Genomic DNA, 17,079 nt, shown 5'->3' on the forward strand with positions numbered 1-17,079 from the left:
ACACGGCAAGACTGAAGAAAATGGCGTTGGCTGCATCTTTCATACCCCTGGCGCACTGACGTCAGGGAAGAGGCGACAGCAACACATGCCGGACCTAGACTTTGGAATTCAGGCCCACTGAGGGTAGCCTGCCAGCAAGATAACCCAAGTGTAATGACTGCAATAGTGAAACACGAAGAACATGTGGAATCTGTATCCTTGGGAAACTATATTTAGAACCCATTTGTCCTGGGTAATGAGTTCCCAATTTTTTGCATGCAGGGAAATCTTTCCCCCTAAAGGAACAGTCAGTACAGCATGGCTTGGAAGGTTTAAAGTTAAGTAATTGAGACAGCTTACCATGGGGGGGGGGGTCTTACTACTCCCTGCTTTGAAAGTGGGAGCCCCCCCACTGCTTAGGCCAGTGAGTAACTTGGAACTGAAGCCTGTGTGCTCTGCTGGTTCTGGGTTTGGACTGAGAAGGCCTGGAAGAGGCAGGAAAGGACCAATTCTTAGAGGGCCAATGCCTACTAAATCTGGGAGGCTGTACTTGTAAGAAATCTTTAACAGTTTGCATAGATTTAGCTTTTTCCTCCATCTTTTTAAGAAATTCTGATGCTCTGCTGCCAAACAGGCGGTCTTGGTTTAAGGGAGCATCCAGTAATTTAGCTTTAACATGATCTGGCAAAGATTGCTCCTTAAGCCAAGCATGCCTTCTAAGTACAGACCTAGTGACAGCAGCCCTGCAAGATGCCTCTAATGAATCAAAACCACATTGCAAAGTATGTTTTCCAACTTGTTCAGTAGAATGCATTAAATCCTGTAAATCTTTATTTTCAGCACAGTTAGGAATCAACATAATTTTCTGTTTAAGCAATCCAATATGATGCTGCTGATAATTTAACATATGGAACTGGCAGTTCAAGGCTCTAATGGCCAAAGTTGCAGAAGTGTATACCTTCTCACCCCATCTATCCAGCACCCTGGAATCTCCATCAGAGGGGATAGGATTTTTGGCAGTAATATCCTTAATGCCCTTGGGACCGTGTGAAATGGTCTCAGGATCTGAAGTAGGATTTTTAAAGAGGAACTTGTGAGAGTCAGGTACCCTGTAATACCGGTCAGGTTTTCTAGGAGCAGTAGGTAAAGAGTCATGGGCCAGGCTAGATTCTGAGAAGGCATCATCTACAATGTCCAGTACAGGAGAGAGAGCTAAAGGCCTGTGTTGAAGCAGGAGCAAGAATTCCCTAAGCCTCTTTTTGGAGTCAGAGAAATCCTGGCTTTCCCAGCGGAAATGCTCCCCAAGAGTATGCAAGGTTTCACCAAAAGAAAAATCCTCTGGAGGGGAAGTAGAGGGAATGAAGTCCTCTGCATCAGAATCCTCATAGGTAGATAAGGGCAAATCCTGGTCATCAGAGAAAACAGAAATTTCAGAATCCTTATCAGAAGAAACAGAAGGAAAATTAGTCCTAGGTCTCTTGGAGGGGGAAGGGTGGCTTCCCCTGAATAGAATAATAAGGTCTTCAGCCATTCTTATCATTTGCTTTTTAGGCATAGGGGCCTGACCATGCAGTCTGGGCGTCTGCTTTCTAGGAATGGATTGAGTTTTAGGACTTGAAGATGGCGTTGGTTTAATATGCAAGTCAGTAGGCCTGAATACACCCTCAGAAGCTGGTGCCTGCACAGCGGCTCCGGACCCTTCCAAAGTAGAGACATCTGCAGGTTCCACAGTCGAAGAAGCATTGCGTGACATACCAGACTCCGAATGGGTCTCAGTAGAGCCCGGCGAATTTGAAGCAGCGGGTATCAGGCTGTAAAGGCACCCGAGTACCGGTGAACTGGCTACTAGCTTAGAAGTGTCGTCGCCAGCTTTGGACCTATGCGGTCTGTCTCTGACTTTGTCTTTGCGCTTTTTCGGAATGTCAGTAGTTGGGTGGCTTACAGAAGCCATTTCTGGATAATTGAACAGAGTACCAAAATATTTAGATGCGCAAATAAACTGACGACGAATAGTAGAGGTTTGAATAAGGCACAAAACAGACAGCGAGGTACATTGTGGTCTGGGCCTAAGCAAGGAATGCAGTACGAATGAACCTTTATGAGGTATTTGCTTTCCACAAGAAATACAATTGTTAACTTTTACTGACATCTGTTTAGAGCAAGAAAAAGGGTCCCCAATGGGGTACTTAGCTTAGTTGAAGACTTCAGATCTGAAACTCAAAAATGAAAATTTCAGGAGTCGGGCAACCAGCACTTGCGAACTGCTTCTGCTTCAGTCACCGCATGGCAAGAAAGACTGGTGTAATGGTTTTGGCTGCATGCTTTATACCCCTGACTACCTGACGTCATGAAGATGACAGCAACCTGGTGCAGGACCCAAGAATTTGATAAATCAGGCTGACTGAGAGCTACTGCAAACAGATAACCCAAATGTGATGACTGCAACAGTGGAACATGAAGAACATCTTCCTACCTGATCAATATTTGTGGAATCCCCCTATGACCCTCCGAGATAAACCTAATTTTCTCCTCGATGTCCGGAATAGACGCATGCAAAGCTTCAGAGGACGTGCAAAAAAAGACAGATCCATGCTGGCCTCCGGCAGGGTCATGGATGAAGAATCCAACGTAAACACTGAACAACCTACAGGGCTATTACCTGCTTCTAGAGGGAAGTCTGGTGGAGGATGGACAGCTAAAGAATCCAGCTGAGACTTCTTGGCCTTCTTCTTACCTAGCAGGAGCATCTCTGGGTTGAAGGACTCCACCATGGTACCCTGGGCTAACTATCTAAGCTGCTGGTTTTCAAGATAAATGGCCAGGAAAGACAAACTGCTTCTGAGTGTCTTATGCACAAATGCCATACAAATACTACAAGAGTAGTGACCATGGGAAGCACCCAAACACAAACACTGCTCCAGATGATCCTTACGGGGAATCTGCATCCCACACTGAAATTTTCCTCTCTTGATTGGCATGAACTAAGTATTTACAAAAAATTACAAGAGCAAGAAATGAAATTCAAAAATAAAAATAACCCCAATGGGGTATATATCTGGCATTGCTAAATATGCAGTACAGTGACAAAGCTCAAACTAACTGACAACAATAGCATTCGAACTGGCAGCAAAAGAAGTTCTGGTTAGTTGCATCCATACATCCCTTTTATACCCTAAGTTCTGTACGAGGAGCATGAATGGGACATACAACGCAAACAAGATCCTTTTCATGCTTACCTACACTGGTCAAGTGACAGGCTGTCCAGGAAGGGACATCTCTTATGTACCAAATACTACAACAGTGACATGGAAGGACAATCTGGTTTTATCACTCATTGGGACAGCATGTACTGAAAGGGAGTCTGGTGGATGAGGAATTACTCCCTGGAAAGGAGGGATTTTCTTTCCACTGCTGTCTGTAACCTTGATGAATTACCCTCACAACCTATTTGTCTGAGATCACCTGTTAGAAAAGTGGAGATTCAGACTTTGTGAAAGGAAAAAGGGACTGCCAGCGTGGAGGTGGGTGCATGGTCTCTTAAATAGTCAGACTTGTTAGACTGTCCTTGACTTTTGGAGGGTCCTGAATTATTTTTGGAACCCCCCTCCATTTCTTCTTAAATGTCTGTTTACCAGCATTTTATTGAGACTGCTTACTCTTTTTTCCAAAACTGGATCAGGGGTTGGAGAATACCTTACAAAATTTGGAAAAGCAGGGGTGAAAAATCCTAGAAATTCCCTGAATCAGCATACTTATCACATTTTTTGATAACCTCTGCAGCAGAGGAGCCAAAAACTAAATCTCTGTCTAAAGCAGAATTTAAAATATAATTTGTCGCATCATCTGGCAGTTCCTGAGAGTGCAGCAAGTCAAATCTCCTCAAAACAGAACCAGTGACCACAGCCCTGGAAGAAGTGTCAACTGAATCAGATACATAGCAAAAAGTAGTGACCTGTACAGTGGAACTAATTTAAATAAGGTTTCTTCCTCACAAGAAGAAACCGCAGACAAACATTCCCCCTACTTTCACAAGTAGAATACACTTTTAACATATGAGCCTGATAATTCAAAATTCTGAAAATCAAAGTTGCAGAAGCATACATTTTTCCCCAATACTTTTCAATAATCTTCCATCCTTGTCAGAATGAGTAGGATTGGAATTAACCAAATATTTAACAGCTGTAGGATTAACTAAAGTTATAGCTACTGGGTCAGGTTTGGGAAGTGTGTACAAAAACGTAAAAGACCGAGGAACTTCACACATTCCATCTGCCTTTTTAAGTGCAGGCTATCAGGAAATTGCAGACACGCATGCACACAGACACACCAGCCTCCTCCAGAGCTGTCTGAACTGGGGGGGGGGGTGAAGGTTCTGGAAATTCCCTCTTTAGCTCATGGTATTTTCTGAGGGACTGAGAAATCTCAGTTTTCTCCCACTGAAGACACTGACACATTATGGAAATAGTCTCTGAGAAAGACAAACCTCCACAGGTAGAGATGGAAAATGAACTTAACTCTCCTACGAGTCTGAATCAGAAATTTAAGGAGAAAACCTTGCATTTGTCCCTTCACCTTCTAAACTTTTAAATTGTCATAAAAATATCTCATAAATGAGACCATGGCAGGCTAGGTTGGAACAAAGGGAGACTCATTGGCAGATTCTTTTGGAATCAAACAAGAAACCGGGTTTGAACGACTATATTTCCATTAAGCCCATATTAAAACTCAAGGCTAGTATAATGTAGAATTATTAATTTCAACATTTAGAGGTTTTCTAACGTTTTATGATTAACAAAAATAATTTTGGTCTCATTTATGAGACATTTTTATGACAATTTAAAAGTTTTTAACAATATATGTTTTTAATTCATGGACATATGTTTAAAACAATCGACTAAAAATGTTTATAAGTTCAAGCACACAGTATTTCAAGGCATTTTCCTTTAACTTGTTAATTGGAACAACATGTGATTAACCACCAGTGTATTTAAACTACACATTTAGATGCTTTGATTGTCTGAAGAAGTTGCATTTAAGCAACGAAAACGTGCTTTACTCGTTGGAAACATTTGCGTTAACTCTTGGAAATATTTGTGCCAATAAAGAAGGTTTTATACATCAGCGTCTTCTACCACTTGGTACTTGGATATTTATTGGTTTGATCCCTGAAGCTGTGGTTTGGTTATATTTCGTTTATTTCAGCTTCCCTCAACTTTGTGTTTTTTAGTTTCTAGAATGTCCTTTGTAGGCACCCCTCTTAAAAATGCTGTAGAGGTGGCTGTAGCTCTGGTGGAATGTGGTCTGACATAGGCTGGAACAGTCTTTCCATGAAAGGAATAACAGAATCTGATGCAATGTCCAATCCATTTAGAAATAGTCTGTTTTGAAATTGCTTTTCCTTGGACTGCAGGGGCGTAAGCTACAAAAAGCTGTTCAGACTTCCTACTGGCCTTGGTTCTGTCCAGGTAGTATCGAAGTTGTCTATGAATGTCCAAGGTATGCAAAAGCCTTTCCCCCTTATTCTCAGGATTGGGGAAGAAAGCAGGCAGATGAATGGCTTGATTTAGAGAAACCCTAGATACCACCTTTGGCATAAAGGTAGGGTTGGTCCTTAATGAAACCCTGTCTCTGTGGAAAATAATAAAGGGTGGTATTGCCATTAGGGCCTGTAGTTCCGAAACCCTTCTTGCTGAGGTAATTGCCAACAGGAAAGCTGTTTTCCATGAAAGAAATTGCAAGTCAACTGAAGCTGCTGGCTCAAAAGGAAGTAGAGTCAGTTTTTCTAAAACAAAATTGAGGTCCCAGGCTGGCACGGGGGCCTTTCTTGGTGGCTTAATGTTCTTGATTCCCCTGAGGAATTGTCTTAGTAAGGGGTGAGAAAAAACAGGAGGATCAGTGTTGTATCTAGCTGAAATAGCAGATGCATGTATCTTTATTGAAGAATATGAGAGGCCACTCTGTAACATATCTGCCAAATATTCCAAGATAAGTGGGATGCTCAGTAATGATGCATCATGTCCTTTGCTGGTATTCCAATTGCTGAATCTTTTCCACTTTGCTAAGTAGACCTTTCTGGCGGATGGTCTTCGAGCCTCTGTTAGTATCCGCTGAACTTCCTTGGAGAGAGATAAGTTGAAGTTATTTATGGGATCTCCCAGGCTGTTAGCTGCAGAGTGTGAAGGCTTGGATGCAGTGTTTCGAAATTGTGTTGAGTCAAAAGTAGAGGCCACTGAGGGAGGGCCCACCTCCTGGTGTGGCATATGCTCCGTAGTAGTGGGTACCAGTGTTGTCTTGGCCAATCCGGAGCTATTATGATTCCCTTGGGCTTCTCTGCTTTGATCTTTAGTAATACTGAAGTCATCAGTGGCAGAGGTGGGAATGCATAGATTGCTAGGGAGTTCCAGTTGAATGAAAGAGCATTTATTTTCCAAGCCTTTGGATGGTATGTCCTTGTGCAAAATTTTGGTAGGAGATGAGTGAGGTGAGAGGCAAATAGGTCCACTTCTGGCTTTCCCCATGTCGAAGTGAGTTGTCTGAAAGCCTTCGGATGTAACCTCCACTCGTGTGGATCTGTGAAATTCCTGCTTAGGCTGTCTGCCAACACATTGTCTTTTCCTGGAACAAACTGTGATTGTAACTGGATGTTTAGACTCTGTGATTTCTCTCAAAGCTGCATTGTCAGTCTGCAAAGGGGGTAAGAGTGGGTGCCCCCCTGCTTGTTTATGTACCACATCACAGTGGTGTTGTCTGTCCATACCATTAAGTGACCTTGCTGGAGTAGGTTTTGAAAAGCCTCGATAGCATGCATTACTGCCAGCATTTCCTTTTGGTTTATATGCAGATGTGTTTCCTTTGGAGACCATTGTCCTTGTATACACCTGCCTTCCATGTGCGCCCCCCATCCGAGGTCTGAGGTGTCTGTAGTCATGGTCTGTGTTATCTGTGGTTTTTTGAATGACATACCTGTGTTTTCCTGGCTCACCGAGGCCCACCATAGGAATTCCTTTTGTAAGCATGGAATGAGTGGTATGATGGTCTCCAAGTTGTTGCTGTGCTGAGACCAAACGCTTTTTAGGTACCATTGAAGCTTTCTCATGTGTAGTTTTGCTAATGGAACCAGTAGAATGTAGGATGCCATGTAACCCAGGGCCTGTATAAATCTCCTTGCAGTCATCTGGGTGAGTTTTGCTAAACCTCTGAAGTATTGAGTTAACTTCTCTTGCTTGTCTTCTGTCAGGTAAGCCATCTGAGAGGCTGTGTCTAGTTTGGCTCCTAAGAAGATTATTTGCTGGGATGGCTGCAGTCTTGACTTTTGGAAGTTGACTGTGTATCCCAGAGTTTGAAGTAATCGTATGACATATTCCAGATTTTTGGTCAACATCAATTTGTCGTTCGCTTGTATGAGGCAGTCGTCCAGGTACGGGTAAATTTGTATACCCTGGAGCCTGCAATGAGCAATTACTGAAGCCAGGCATTTTGTAAACACTCTGGGCGCAGTAGATAAGCCAAATGGCAATGCTGAGAATTGATAATGCTCTGGCCCTGCAAGAAATCTGAGGTATCTTCTGCAGCTGTGTCTGATAGGGACATGCAGGTATGCCTCCTTGAGGTCCAGAGTAATCAGCCACGACTCCTTGCCCAGCATGGGAAGGAGTTGCTGTAGAGTCAGCATTTTGAACTTTGGTACTATGAGAAAGGTGTTTAATGCGGACAAGTCCAGTATTGGTCTCCATTGAGTTTCTTTTCTTGGAACAAGGAACAGTCTTGAGTAAAACCCCTGTTCTTGTTCTTGTTGTGGAACTCTTTCTATTGCTTTCATTCGAGTTAGCAGAGTGATTTGCTTGATAGCCTCTGCCCTTTGATGTTGTGGTAGATTTGGCATGCCTTGTTTTCTTGGTAAGGTATGAAAATGAAACCTGTACCCTCGGTCTATAACATCCAAAATTCATTTGTCCTTTGTCAGTCTGTGCCAGTTTTCTGCAAACAGCGATAATTTCCCGCCAAAGGGAGCTTCTAGTTGTTCCCTGGTAGGCGGTAGTAGAGGAAAGTCATTGAGATTGTGGTTGTTGGGCAGGAGAAACCCCTGCGTCACCTCTTTGGTTTCCTGGCTGCCATTGACGTCCCCTGTAAGGGCCTCTGTATTGGCCTCTACCTCGGCCACGTCTGTTCTTACCCCCTTTGAAACTTTTCTGGGTTAGGAAAGGACGAGTTTTTTGAAGGCCAATTCCTACTGAATCTGGGGGGTTGAACCTGGAGGAAATCCTTTACAGTTTGAACTGATTTTGCTTTTTCTTCGATGGTCTTTAACACATCCTTAGCATTTGCACCAAAAAGCTTGTTCTTTTCCAAAGGTGCATCCAGAAGTTTTGCTTTTACATGATCTGGTAGAGGTTGATCTTTTAACCAAGCATGTCTACGCATCACTGCCCCTGTCAGAGCTGCCCTACATGAAGCTTCCAGTGCATCATATCCACACTGCAGGAAGTGATTGCTTACTTGCCGAGTGTTATGTACAGCTTCCTGCAAAGTCTTCCTGTCTGAAGGATCAGGAGAAGCTAATGTTTTTTGTAAATCTTCTAAGAGATAATCCTGATATTGGAACATATGAAAAAGGCAATTTAAAGCTCTCATAGATAAGGTAGTGGATGTGTAAACCTTTTTACCCCATCTCTCTAATGACCTTGCTTCCCTGTTGGAGGGCAAAGGATTTTTAGAGGTGTAGGCTGAAACTCCTTTAGGCCCCTGTGAAATAGTTTCCAAATTAACAGTATGGGCCCTGAATAAATGGGAATGAGTTTCTGGGACCCTGTAATACCTGTCTGGCTTGGCTGGAGCAGGAGGGAGAGTATCAGGGGTAGCACTAGAATCAGAATACAAGTCATCCAGAACATCAAGTACAGGAGGAATAGCCAAGGGCCTGTGCTGAGGCTTCTTAAGGAAAGTCCTAAGGCGTTTCCTGGAATCAGAATATTCCTGGCCCTACCACTTGAAATGTTCCCTCATGGTGTGCAGAACTTCACCAAAAGAAATATCCTCAGGAGGGGAGGCCGAAGGTATGGAATCTTCTGCATCCGAGTCCTCATAGGTCTGGAAAAGCTCTTCCTGGCTATCAGAGTGGACAGAGCCCTCAAAGTCTTCATCTGAAGGAGTAGGGTCAGAGGGTTCAACCCGGGGCCTTTTATCAGGAGGAGGCTGGGATGCTCTCTCAGGATGGGTCTGTGAACCTCTAATCATGGAAATTAAATCAGCAGCCATGGACATAATTTGTGTCTCCGGAGTCGACTGAAGTAAGGATTTAGAAGTAATATGCTTTGTTTTGCTGGCTGCCTTAGCCCTAGTGTAGGCCTTAATAGACATGGCCATAGGAGGCCTGGCAGCTCCACGTGCAGGAGTGACCTTGTCTACAGCAATGGTCTCGGGCATTTCCTCGGTTTCGGTATCCGGAGGAAAATCTATAACTGGCGGAGTAATGTCTGGAATCGGAGTCGTCGGTAATGCGGTGTCTTCGGTTCGGAGCGGTGGAGAGACCGTCTCAGAGAGAACCGGAGCACTCGCGCTAGGTTTTGGCGTGGAGTCGGTGATAGACGCGGGCCGAGGATGTCGGTCCCGGTCTTTTCGCTTTTTGGGAGTTTGCGATGTCGGAAGATCCGACGGCATGGTGTAAGCAAATTTATCGCCGAAAAAATCTTCAGCGAACTCCGCCCGGTGCCTGAGTGCGCTTGTTGAAGCGAGCACAGGCTACACAGGCCGAGACGTCGTGGTCTGGGCCCAGGCAAGGGAGGCAGTAAGAGTGGAAATCCTTATGAGGTATTTGTTTACCACAAAAAAGACAATTGTTAACTTTCAGTAATTTCTGACATCGGCTGAGGCAAGAAAAGATCCCCAATGGGGTACTTAGCTTTTTTGATGACTTCGGTATCGTAGAATACAGGAGCTGACCGACCGGCACTTGCGAACTGCTTCTGCTTCGGGCACCGCGCGGTAAGAAAGACTGAAGAAAATGGCGTTGGCTGATATATTCCAGCCGCTCTGACGTCGGAGAGAAATGCGACATCAGCCAACGTCGGACCCAGACTTTGGAATCCGGCCGACCGAGGGCTGCCTGAGGCAGGACAACCCACATGTTATGACTGCAGTTGCATTCTTGAAGGACATGTTGCCAATTCACTGAGGAAAACAAGCAGCAAGCGCTGGAAAAATCTTAAAAGTCACTTTTTACATATAAACACAGTGAAAAAGCATTTTAAAACATTTAACCAACCCAAAAAAGTAAAATACACCATTCATCATATAATAAAATGGTGTTCAATTACTTAACAACTTCTAAAACTGAAAAAAAAAGTGTATGGGCTAGGCACAAACAAAGGGGGGATAAGCAAGTACTAGGAAATGCAAGACCTTTGCTATGAATTATCTACTCCATCAATTGCCTAGTAAGAACCTATACACATACACTGGTATACTTCATAACATTGAAATTTCATAACGCTGAATTTCATAACATTGAGACCAAAACATCTAAATCCCAAAACATTGAAAACTCAGGACATTGAAAGTGTGCTTCATAACACTGAAAACTACAATGCACATGCAATTAACATCCTCTCCACCTATACCACCACCTAACAAACACACTTTCTACTACGTTTCTGCAGAGGGGAAAGACCCCCCTGCATCCCTCATGTGGGGGAGGGCTCTGGCCCCACATAGGTTCATAGGTAGGTACAAGGCTATTGGCCCTAGGGCCTACATAAGCCTAGCCAAAAAATGTACCCTGGCTTTCGCCACCCAAGAAAATGATTTTCCTGTGCCCTTGTCGAGCAGAGCCACAGAAGTGATCCCTGGGGTGAATTTCCCACTTCCAATCCAATCATCAAGATTTTTCTTGAAGAGTGCTAATGAAGAGCTCTGTTTGACATAGATAGGTAGTCTGTTCCAGAGTATGGGAAGTCTCTGGGACAGGAAAGCGTGTAGCTCGGAGCGATTGGGATTTCTTTAAGTGGAGCATGTCCAACAGCTCTGGGTTTGACATAGCGTTGTATGTTAGGCAGAGATCGCCCCTGAGTAGGCGATATGTGATGGAGTAAAAGCTGTAGTGTTTTGAGACGGTCTGCGTAGGGCATCTGTTTGAGGCCAGTAATCCTCTGTGAGGTATTTCTGTGGTCTTTCCAGTTGTTGTAGACGTCTTGTGACTTACACACCAAAAGGGGCATTGTACTCTATAATGGGTCTAATGAGTGATGAGTAGAGGGGAACAATGACCTCTTTTTCTGGATGAGAATCCTTTTGTGAGGAGATGAGCCACATAGAAGGATTTCTTGACCACTGTGGCGATGTGATTATCAAAGGAGACACTACTGTCCACCTGTGTCCCAAGGTCTAATCACATTTTCGGCATTAAGTAGACTACCAGCTATGTGGTAGTTCAAGGGTACAGAGTTTTTACCAAAGGGGATGGCAATACACTTTTTGGCATTGAGCTTCAGGCCATGGCTTTGACACCAGGTATCTGTCTCAGTGAGGCCCTTCTGTAGTTTGTCCACATCATTAGGAGTACCCCCGTAAAATTAAATATGCCAATTCCAAGATCGCACTACAGTGGAAAAAGTTAATTTCCTAACCTCAGAAAAGTACAGTTTTGTACCTACCATAAATGTAGATGTCCGAACAGGATAGCATCTGCAGTCCTTACAAATGGGTTGTCCTGTCGTCAGGCAGCCCTTCGGTCGGCCGGATTCCAAAGTCTGGGTCTGGCCTCGGCTGGTGTCACACTTCACCCGACGTCATCTCTGCTGGTCTTCGGGTATAAAGGCATCAGCCGACGCCATTTTCCTCAGTGTTTCTTGCCCCAGATGCCAGTTGCCCCCTTGGTAAGCCAAATTTTTGGATTAATGCCAATGTTTCCAAAAAAGTAGAAGGCAAACACAAAAAATAAGCATGTATGTACATATATACAAACAAATACACCATAAGAGATCCCCCCCCCAGCTAGCTATTAGGTGGGTAAATACCCTAGGAGTACCACTGAGGGGAAGGAGGGAGGGTAATCCTGACTGCAGATGCTATCCTGTTCGGACATCTACATTTATGGTAGGTACAAAACTGTACTATGTCCTTCAAGGATGCATCTGCAGTCCTTACAAATGGGTAGAATACCATAGCCAAACTAGGGGAGGAGGAAGAAGAATTATGGTGTTGTTAGGATCCCTTGCAAAACAGTAGTGGCAAACCCTGCTCGGGATCTAGAGTATAGAGGTAAGTTATAATGCTTGGCAAATGTATGCACAGAGGTCCAAGTAGCAGCCTCAATAATGTCCTTGGTAGCCACTCCTCGTAAGAAAGCTGTGGTAGTGGCTGTAGCCCTTGTAGAATGAGGCCTTATGTTCTGTGGAATTTGCTTTCCATGGTAGGAGTAACAGAATCTTATGCAATTTCCTATCCACTTGGAGATTGTCTGTTTGGAAATTGCTTTTCCTTCCCTTCCTGTTGCATAAGCTACTAGAAGCTGGTCAGTTTTCTATTGCCCTTGGTTCTATCCAGGTAGTAGCGCAACTGTCTATGTACATCCAAGGGATGCAGCAGTCTTTCCCCTGTTCTGTGGATTGGGAAGAAGGTAGGTAGGTGGATTGCCTGGTTTAGAGACACTCTGGATACCACCTTAGGCATAAATGTAGGATTAGTTCTCATGGACACTCTATCTTGATGGAAGATTAGGAAGGGTTGTACTGCCATTAAGGCCTGTAGTTCCGAAACCCTTCTTGCTGAAGTAATTGCCAGTAGGAAAGCAGTTTTCCAGGATAGGTGTTGAAGATCTGCTGTTGCTGCTGGTTCGAATGGAGGGAGTGTCAATTTTTCTAGCACAAAGTTCAAGTCCCATGCTGGTAATGGTGGTTTCCTAGGAGGTTTTACATTTTTGATTCCTCTGAGGAACTGCCTGAGTAGAGGGTGTGAGAAGACAGGGGGATCGAAGCTGTATTCTGCAGAAATAGCTGATGCATGTATCTTGATGGAGGAATAGGACAGGCCTGTATGGAGAAGCTCTGCCAAATACTCCAGGATGTTGGCAATATCTATCTTTGACACATCTTTCCCTCTTTCAGTACTCCAAATGACAAACCTTTTCCATTTTCCTGCATAGTTCCTTCTTGTTGAAGGTCTGCGGGCCTCAAGGATAATGTCTTTAACCCTTTGGGATAAATCTGGGTTAGTTGCTCCTATGTAATGTTCCAGGCAGTCAGTTGCAGGGTTTTCAGGTTTGGATGCAGGATGTTGTAGTCGCTCTGAGTTAACATCAAAGGAATCAGGGGTAGTTGTCCACGTTCCCCCCCCGAGACATGCTCCTCAGCAATGGATACCAATGTTGTCTTGGCCAATTTGGAGCTATCAGAATTATCCTTGGACGTTCCTCTTTGATTTTCAGTAGTACCTTGTGCATCAAAGGAAGAGGTGGAAATGCATATGCTGTCAGGCCTTTCCAACTGAAGGATAGAGAGTCCACCTTCCAAGCAAGTGGGTGGTATTGTCCTTGTGCAGAATTTCTTGAGCTGGTGATTGAGTGGGGATGCGAATAGGTCTATTTGTGGCATTCCCCATTTCTTTGTGATGGCCTTGAAGATGTCCGGGTGTAGCATCCATTCGTGAGCATCCGAGGTAGTTCTGCTTAACATGTCTGCTAGGATGTTTTCTTTTCCCGGTACAAATATTGCCTGTAACTGAATGTTGTAGCTCAGAGCCATATTCCATAGGTCCAGAGCCATTCGACATAGGGGTATGAATGAGTGCCTCCCTGTTTGTTGATGTACCACATGACTGTGGTGTTGTCTGTCCTTATCAATTGGCCTTCTTTGAGGAATGGTCTGAAATTCTGGATTGCTAGTTTTACTGCCAGCATTTCTTTTTGATTTATGTGCAGGTGCAGCTGATCTGGAGTCCATAAGCCTTGAATGCATTTGTCCAACATGTGGGCCCCCCAACCTAGGTCTGAGGCGTCCGTTGTGATGGTTTGGCTTGCTTGAATGTTGTGGAAGGACAAACCTGGGTTTGCCTGGCATGCTTGAGCCCACCATAGAAATTCTTGTTTCAGGCATGGGATTAGTGGTATTTCGGTTTCTAAGCTGTGCTTGTGTTGAGACCATAAATTCTTTAGGTACCACTGTAGCTTTCTCATATGCAGTCTGGCATGGGGGACCAGGATTATGCAGGATGCCATGAAGCCCAAGGCCTGCAGTACTTTCCTTGCTGTTAGTTTGTTCTGCTTTGTTAATGCCAAGAAGTAAAGAGAAAGTTGTTCTTGTTTTTCTGCAGTTAGGAATGCCATCTGTTTTACTGTGTCCAATTCTGCACCCAAGAATGTTCTTGTTTGGGATGGTATCAGTCTTGACTTTTTTTAAATTGACTGTGTATCCCAGGGCTTGTAGTAAGCAAATGACTCTTTGTAAGTCTTGTGTCAGCTTGCTTTTGTTGTCCGCTTGTATCAGGCAGTCGTCCAGGTATGGGTAAATTTGGATTCCTGTAGCCTGCAATGAGCGATTACTGATGCCAGGCATTTCGTGAACACTCTGGGCGCAGTAGATAAGCCAAAGGGCAATGCTGAGAATTGATAATGCTCTGATCCTGCAAGAAATCTGAGGTATCTTCTGCAATTTGGTCGTATGGGGACGTGCAGGTATGCCTCCTTGAGATCTAGAGTTACCAGCCAACACTCCTTGCCCAGCATGGGAAGAAGTTGCTGTAGGGTCAGCATTTTGAATTTTGGAACAATGATGAATGTGTTTAAAGCGGACAGGTCGAGAATAGGTCTCCAATTTTTCTCTTTTCTTGGTACTAGGAAAAGTCTGGAGTAAAATCCTTTGCCCTGTTCTGTAGGTGGTACCCTTTCCACAGCTCTCATCTTTGTTAATTGAGCTATTTGTTTTAGAGCTTCTGTCTTTTGATTTGGTGGTAGGTTTGGCATTCCACTTTTTACTGGTAAGGTGTGGAAATGAAACCTGTAGCCTTGGTCTATAGTTTGCAAAATCCACTTGTCGCTTGTGAGATAGTGCCAATTTTTGAAAATAAGGCTAACTTTCCACCTAAGGGTGCTGCTATTTGTTCCCTGGTAGGCGGTGTCAGAGCCAAGTCACTGTGATTGTCCTGTTGCAGTGGTAGTGGTTGTGTCTGTGCCTCATTGGTTATTGCCTTGCCACTGACGTCCTCTGTAGGCACCTCCTCTGGATTGATTTCTGCCTCTGGAACGTCTATTCCTGCCTCTCTGAGATTTAGAGGAGTCTTGAAAGGACCAATTTTTGGAAGGCCAGTTCCTGCTAAACCTTGGGGGCTGAACCTGTAAGAAATCTTTAACTGTTTGTACAGATTTTGCCTTCTCTTCCATTTTCTTCATTACTTGTTGGGCAGGAGGACCAAATAGACTGACCTTATCCATAGGGGCATCTAATAGCTTTGTTTTAACATGATCCGGCAAGACCTGCTCTTTCAACCATGCATGCCTTCTTATAACTGTGCCAGTCATGGCTGATCTAAATGAAGCCTCCAGTGCATCATAGCCACATTTTAAAGAATGGTTACTAACCTGCTGAATGTTATTCACCATTTCTAAAACATATTTCTTATCTAAGGAATCATCAGAGGACAGTTTCTTAGTTAACTGATCAAGCATAAACTCTTGGTATTGGATCATATGAAACTGACAGTTCAAAGCTCTAGCTGAGAGAGTAGCAGAGGTGTATACTTTTTTACCCCATCTCTCTAAGGACCTGGATTCCCTTTCAGAAGGGAGAGGGTTTTTCGCTGAGGTCGAGGCTACTGCCTTAGGCCCCTGGGAGACAGTCTCAGGATCTGCAAGAGGAGCCTTGTATAAGTGGTGATGAGTGTCCGGTACCCTGTAAAACCTATCGGGCTTGGCAGGGGCTGGAGGTAAAGTATCAGGAGTAGTGCAAGCATCATTGAATGCATCATCCACAACAGGAAGAACTGGAGGTATAGCTAAGGGCCTATGTTGCGGTAAGTGTAGAAAGGTCCTAAGCCTTTTTCTTGAATCTGAGAAATCTTGTCCCTGCCATTGGAATTGCTCTCTCATGGCATGTAAGGTTTCCCCAAAGGAAAATTCCTCTGGTGGAGAGGCAGAAGGTATAGATTCTTCAGCATCGGAATCTTCATAAGTAGAAAAAGGAGCCTCTGGATGGTCTGTATTGTCTGAATCATCAGAAGAGTCATCTGAGGACACTGGCTCAGGGGGCTCTGCTCTAGGTCTCTTTTCTGGAGGTTGAGAGGCCCTGTCTGGGTGAGATTGGGATCCCCTTATTAAAGAGATGAGATCCTCTGCCAGAGTAAGCATTTGGGAACTGGAACTGGGCCTGTGAGAGGGGGGCTTAACAGGCACAGACTTAGCAGTTTTGGCTGCTTTAGCCCTGGCAAAGGCCTTTATAGACATGGCTGCAAAAGGCCTAGCAGCACCACGTGCTGGGGTAGAGACATCCAAAGGGATGGTGTCCGATAATTCTAGAGAAACCACATTAGTAGGCAAAATTTCAGAGGCCGATTCAACTAGGGTAGCAGGGGCCTCGGTAGTAGTCATGAATTCGGCTGAAGATTGACCCATTTGCTCGGTTTCGGCCGAAACAGAGACACTCGCGGTTTGCTTAACCGGGGTTTCGGCTGAAACCGCGGACCGCGAGTGTCGGTCTTTTTCTTTGCGTTTCTTAACAATTTGAGAAGTCGGAGGATCCGACGGCATAATGTACGCAAAATCTGAGCTGAAAAACTGTTCAGCAAACTCCGACCGACGCCTAAGCGTTCGTCGGTTGAAGGAAGCACAGGCTAAACAGGCTGCTACGTCGTGGTCTGGGCCTAAACAAGGTAAGCAGTAAGAGTGGAAATCTTTATGAGGTATTTGTTTCCCACAAGTTAAACAGTTATTCACTTTTTCTGACATCGGCTGAGGCAAGAAAGAGTCCCCAACGGGGTACTTAGCTTTTAGAAGTCTTGGTAGTATTCGGTAGTAGTAATCTCTGGATCTGACCGACCTGCACTTGCAAACAGCTTCTGCTTCGGGCGCCACGCGGCAAGAAAGACTGAGGAAAATGGCGTCGGCTGATGCCTTTA

Source organism: Protopterus annectens, chromosome 2.part1 (genome assembly GCF_019279795.1).
Source record: "Protopterus annectens isolate FY-2018-M chromosome 2.part1, PAN1.0, whole genome shotgun sequence".
Taxonomy (NCBI): Eukaryota; Metazoa; Chordata; order Ceratodontiformes; family Protopteridae; genus Protopterus; species Protopterus annectens.